The sequence below is a fragment of the Quercus suber genome, unplaced genomic scaffold, assembly GCF_002906115.3.
Source record: "Quercus suber isolate HL8 unplaced genomic scaffold, Cork oak 2.0 scaffold_453, whole genome shotgun sequence".
NCBI classification, from domain to species: Eukaryota; Viridiplantae; Streptophyta; class Magnoliopsida; order Fagales; family Fagaceae; genus Quercus; species Quercus suber.
Genome location: NW_027069904.1, coordinates 97,833 through 104,785, shown reverse-complemented (window position 1 = coordinate 104,785; position 6,953 = coordinate 97,833).

Sequence of the window (6,953 nt, the reverse complement as noted above, 5' to 3'; positions counted from 1 at the left end):
TTTTTTGCCGTACTAACCCTTGCGTTTTCATTAGGCTGCTCAACTGGCTTACATCCTTGATGAGCGTTTGAAGGAACTTTCCGAGGATGCTGACCGGGAGAAGGCTGCTAGGGAGACGACCATTAAGACATCAAATGAGAAGATAAAGGCTACTGATACTATCGAGAAGAAAGCTGCTGCCGTGGAGAAGGCTGGGACGTTGGCAAAAAAAAGGTTCGCGGAACTTTTGGAGAAGCAGAACGAAACGGATCTAAAATTAGCCGAGGCAGAAATTCTAAATACTGCTCAACCTGAGGAACTTACCAAGCTAAGAGCGGCTTTGGAGTCTTGTGAAGAAAAATGGTATAATGAAGGGTTTACAGACGTAGAGAATTCTGCGGAGCCAGTTGTGAATCATGCTCGAAGGTTAGGTTTCGAAGCCGATTGGTTAGCTACCTTGCAGGCCATGGGGCTTCCCGAAGATTCTCCTCTTAGGGATTTTGGCCAAATACCCTTCCCAAGTTCTACTCTGGTTGCGCAGAACCCCCTGGTGCCCATTGACGAAGAAGAAACGGCAAGCTTAAGGGAGCTGGTGGAGCAAATAGATGCTCATGTGGAGTTGGATGATACGGAACTCACCAGTGTCCCCTGTCCTGCTGATCAACGCTGTGAGGACATAATTCAGCCCACAGCCGACCAACAGCCGCCCGAGTCCGCCACCCAGATACAACTTGCAGATCCTGAAATTTAATTACTGAACAAGATCCCTACCGTTTTCTTTTTATTTATGTCTTAATTACATTCTTTCAGTTAATTTGCCTACGTCACCGGGTTGTGGTGACTGAACAATTATTTCCTTGCCAAGTTTAACTTTTACATGTCACCGAGCTTTGGTGGCAAGACATTGGTTTCATTTTTGTGCGTTGATTTCACTTGAGTAAGGTTTATTTGCTAAACACTTGCCTTAATCATTTTCATGAAGGCTTAATATCATGTTGTCTTCCTCGCTGTATTCTCCTATTTTCCACGCATACATATTTTTCTAATGATCAGCAATATGTGCGGTATAGAAAACAGAGATGTACGTCCCCACCCTTAGACAATTTTTAGCTTGGTGATTTCGATTGAACTTCAAGGTGAGTTTCCATCCTTAGGTGATACCTTGGTGGAATGTTTCTGCCAGCCTGAGAATCATGCTTCTGTCCTTAAAATACTTTTCATTTTAAGGTTTCTACTTGCTTGGTGATGATAATCGAACCGATAAGTAGGCTTCTGTCCTTAGGATATATATATATATATATATATATTTTTTTTTTTTGCATAAGGTTTCCACCTGCTTGGTGACAATAATTGAACCGGGCCGCAGGTTTTCGTCCTTAGGATATTTTTTAGCATAAAGTTTCCACCTGCTCGGTGATAGTAATCGAACTGGGCAGCAGGTTTCCGCCTTTAGGATAATTTTTGCATAAGATTTTCACCTATTCAGTGATAATAACTGAACCGGGCAGCAAGTTTTTGTCCTCTGGATATTTATTGGCATAATGTTTCCACCTATTCGGTGATAATAATCGAACCGGGCAGTAGGTTTCCATCCTTAGGATATTTTTTGCATTAAGGTTTCCTCCTACTCGGTGATAGGAATCAAACCAGACAGCAGGTTTCCATTCTTAGGATATTTTTTGCATTAAGGTTTCCACCTGTTCGGTGATAGTAATCGAACCGAGCAGCAGGTTTCCGTCCTTAGGATTTTTTTTTTTGCATAAGGTTTTCACCTGCTCGGTGATAGTAACTGAATCGGGCAGCATATTTCTGTCCTAAGGATAAGCCTTAGTCTTTTTAGTTTCCTCTATATTTGTTGGCTGGCATTACTAATGAATAATAATAAACTTGAATACAACTGCAATGAGAAGCATCATCATCATATTAGTTAACGAAACGTACATATTGGATATACATTCCCACACACGGCAAGTTAGTGATAAAACTTCTTAAGATTATGGACATTCCACGACCGGGGAAGTGGCCTCTCGTCTAGGTCTTCCAAATAGTACGCTTCCGCACCAGCGATTGCAGTCACTCTGTACGGTCCTTCCCAAGCTTGGGCTAGCTTTCCGACATTTGTATTTCTCATATTTCCCATGGCTTTCCTCAGCACCAAGTCTCCAACACTAAATTCCCTCGTCTTCACGTCTCGATTGTAACGTCGGGCAAGTTTTTGTTGGTACTCTGCCAGTCGTATAACGGTCGCTTCTTGGCACTCTTCCAACCAGTCCAAACGTCCTACCATGAGTTCTTTGTTTTGGGAGGGATCAAATCCTACAACTCGTGCAATGCATAACTTCACCTCGGCCGGTATCACGGCCTCTGCCCCGTACGTTAAGGAGAACAAAGTCTCCCCCGTGGACCTCCTAGGAGTTGTTCGGTAAGCCCACAAGACGTTAGGTAACTCTTCTGCTCACCTTCCCTTTGCACCACCCAATCTTTTCTTCAACTCGTTGACGATTGCCTTGTTGGTAGCTTCAGCTTGGCCATTGCTCTGCGAATACGCTGGAGTGGAATATTTGTTTTTGATGCCAAGATCACTACAAAAAGTGCGAAAAGCTTTACTATCGAATTGCAGTCCATTATTCGATATCAGCGAGTCTGGTACCCCAAATCTTATAACTATATTTTTCCACATGAATTTCTTGACGTCTACATCCTGGATATTAGCTAAAGCCTCGGCTTCTGCCCATTTCGTGAAGTAATTAACTGCCACTAACACGAACTGGCAATTGCCCATTGCCCGTTGCCTGGGGAAACGGACCGAGAATATCTAGCCCCCATTGTGCGAATGGCCATGGGCTGTTGAAGGGATTCAGATGTCCTGCTGGTTGATGGATCAGGGGAGCATGCTTCTGGCATCATTCACATTTACGCACATACTCGACAGCATCCTTCTGCATCTGCGGCCACCAAAATCCCTGAGTCATCTCTCGGTGTGCTAATGAGCGCCTCCCTACATGACTGCCACACACTCCGTCATGTAACTCGGCCAGAAGCTTATTTACTTTCTCGGGGTGCAAGCATGAAAGGTACAGTCCCCCAAAAGACCTCTGGTATAACTTGCACTTTGTTGATAACTAATACCGAGCGGCCATTCGGCGAATCTTGTTAGCCTCTTTTTCGTCGTTCGGGACTCGATCTTCGGTCAAGAAGTCAATGATCGGGTCCATCCAACATGGCCCGGTTATTGAAACCACAGCAATGTCGACCCCGGCTGTACTAGCGTTATCTGCCACATTAATACTCGGCTCCCTTATAAGCTCCACTTTGATTAGCCGAGGCACACCCTCAGACATTGACGATGCCAACGTAGCTAGGGAGTCGACGTGCCTATTCTGTGCCCGGCCAACTTGGGCCACCTTTGTCGTGCTGAACTTGTTCATGATTTGCTTTACCGCCTGCAAATATTCTTTCATCCGAGAATCCCGAGCCTCAAAGCTACCCTGGACTTGATTAACAACCAGCCGAGAAAATGGGTTGCTCGAGGACATGATTGATTGTAAACCACTGCAACCTTCTTTCAATAGACTCCTCCATCCCCTCCTCGTAAGCGTGCACGTCCTCGGCAGAAAAAGGTCGTGAGCCAAACTTTGGGCAACGCGACCCCCTTCACCTTTCTCCCACACCCGTACACTGGTGCTCGCGAGAAGTGGCTTGCTGTCCAAATGAAACTTAGGTTGCCATGCCAGCACTGCTCGGGAAGAGGATATTGCCCCTGCCCTGACTTGAGTTTGTGGCTCTTGTATGACAATACCCGTAGATGGCTGAGGGGGAATTCGGGTTACAACGTCTCCCGAACTTGTAGAAGTCTGCTTGAAAACACGTTGCCTTTTTCAGGTTCGTCCAGTTTGGGGAGGAGGTAGGGGGGAGGCGTCTGACCTTGGCCTTGTGGTGATTGCTGTTGCGCAGTCTACCTCGAATTGGGCACAAAGCGATCAATGGTCATGGTCTTCCGGGTCACCATGTCTCTACTACGATCAGATTCAGTATCAGAAAGGTTAGTATTATCAACGGCTACTTGCGTGGTTACCAGCGCGAGAGCCTCGGGATCAACGGGCTCTTCAGGTTGGGCGGGTTCCTCTTAGGCGGGAGCCTCTTCCTCAACAGGCGCGTGAGCAAGTTCTCGAAGACATTAGGACACGCGCTCTGCCGATTCATCCCGCAACGGGGCAAGCTCGTCCAAACAAGTATATTGCAGACCACTTTCCTAAGCTTCTCCCACTGTCAATCTCGGCGAAAGAAAATTCACGTGCCGAACGTCGATGTAGGATAGAAGGGGGCTGTCTACCAAAAGCATTGCCTGAAAGGTTGCTAGGTAGCGTAGACCGGTTCGACTCCAAGGATCAAATGGGACGCTCGGAGTTGCCTGTCCCAGTAAACAAATATCTCGAACCTGAGTACAAAGTTCAGATCCTTGACATGGACTACCCTGATGTCCAGGGTAAACACTTTGCCGTCTAAATATATATATATATATATATATATGAAAAACTACTTCAGTATTCAGGTAAATAAAACAACCATAAGTGGAAAGGCAGTCAAGTTAGAAGTCAATACGAACCCACTTCACGACGTGAGAGGGGGCAGGGGATTTCTTCGACAAACCAATTGCTGCGCACCCAAATGAACTCCCAGACTAAATTCCTATTAGAGTCAGGTAGGCATGAGATCAGCCATAGCCGCGTATCTCTAACCTTTCCACACAGACTGTACATGTGGTTTATATCATGATGGTTTAATTGTAAATCGAATGTATGGTTCAACCTACTGACACAACTAACTACCTAGTAAAAATTGGGGGGAAGTTGGTCGGGGCATAGCTCGTAGTACCTAAGTGTATCGAGTAAGAGAGGGTCCATGGGAAACCTAACTCCGACATCTAGAATCGCCATTAAGGGAAAGAAAGTAGTTTGTCCCCCTCTGTGGAGAGCAAATTCGCTCTCGTGGTAATATGCGACCTCCGCATCATCAGGAATATCAAACTTTTGCCTAAATGTGGCTAAAGACGTCGCAGTGTTCAGAAGAAAAGTATAGCCCATCTTAAAGTCTAAAATTGGAGGAAGAAACTCGAAGAAAGAAGCTGAAGTAAAAGGAAGAGGTAGGAATCCCACAGATGGCACCAATTATGCGCGCCAATAGTGAGGCTATTGGGCCAAACCTCCCTTAGGCTCACAACTTACTTGTAAAGTGGGTTTTGGATTTCCTACTTTGGGTTGTTCTTGGCATAAAGACTCAATGAAGCTATCTCTCTCCCTCTCTGTTTTCTCTCTTTTTCCAGACCCCTTCTCCTCTTCTAACTTCTCATATTTATAGCTCTAAATCAGTGGAGAGATTATGATTACTGTCATAGTTAGTGCAATTGGAGGTCCAATATCATCAGTCACAAGTGGATGGTTAGGTGGGAGTGGAATGTGGTGAAAGTGGCCTTGGAACTTGGTTCCTACTCCAGCAGGCATGCCTGGCAGCGATGCTTCCCTGGGCACTGCCGGGTATGCTTATGATGGTGTGTTTGGACGTTATTCTTTCTTTATTGTTCGGTATTGGTTTGCCGAGCAAGGATCAAGTGACGAAACTTGGGCCTGCAGTTTGTGTGGGTTTAGACTGGGGTTTTGGATAGAAAGGGATTGGGGCCATAGGCCACGCTGTTGGGTCAGAGCTTAAGGCCCAAATGGATTTGGGCACCATGGTGCCATACAATAGCTATTTATTATTAGACCAAGACACAACACGTCAATCGATTTTCGGTGTAGACAGGTATTGAACTCTAGATCTTTTATTCAACCATAAAAAACTTAATCAGTTGAGCTAATTGAAACTCACTTATTTGTCTAAATTAGTTAAAGAAGAAGTTATGGTATTTGGACTTTATAAAAGATAATTTTGGGAGGAGTAATTTTTCTTTGGGTCATGCTAATGGGTGTCCTTAGGGAAATAGTTAACAATTCATTTTAGGAAATTTTTGACATAACTTTTATGAGAGATGGAAAAAGTATTAGTATATGGACTTTGAAAAAGAAAAATTTTGGGAAGAGTAGTTTTTCTTTTTTATATTAAAAAACGGTTTTTTTTTTTTTATTATTCTATTTTAATCTTCCTATACTATATCCGTATTCACAAATTAATGTAATGTCTTTTTTTTTTTTCCTGATAATTCAGTTGGAGGGGGGTTTTTTAAAAAAATCCAAAAAGAGAGTGGGAGAGAAAGGTAGGTGAATTCAAAATACAAAAATCATACAGAAAGATGAAAAGTGACAGTTAGATCAACGTTTGCAGAAGTTGAGCATCTATGCCTTTGCTATGAAAATAAATTGTCAAAATGTAGCATATATGATGTTCAAAGTGAACTACCAATAGTTACAAATTCTACGGTGGTCCAACAATGCAAGTCATAATACCATGCCATTTCATCAAATCAGTGAAATAATTTGAAAATTTCTTTTGTAGTTAATTAATGAACTTGCGTGATCCTATTCTAATTTGGATTGGACAGATAAAATGGCAGGGAGTAACACATATTTTCATTGATAGATGCAAAACTATTGGCATGGCCTAAAAGTGCGGGTGGCTCTGAAAAAACTTTCATTTTTATTTTGGAAAAAAACAAAGATTCATCTGGCAAACACTTCTTGACGGAGCAAAGGCTCTATATTGAGCCTTCTATGCTTAGGAAGTATCACCATATGCTAATGGCAACTTAAACTAGAATGTTCCGTTTAGAAAAGGCCCCACTTCTTAACCATTGAAACACCCATCCCAATTTTCTAAATTTTGTTTGTATCAGCAATTGAAGTATCTCTTCTTTATATTAGTTAGCAACAAACTGAGCGTAATCTGTCCTCTTAAGAAAGATAAAAAATAAAAAATAAAAAGAAAAAAAGAGAGAAGAAGCATACCATCATCTATGGAACTTGTTTTATTTGGGAGCTCTA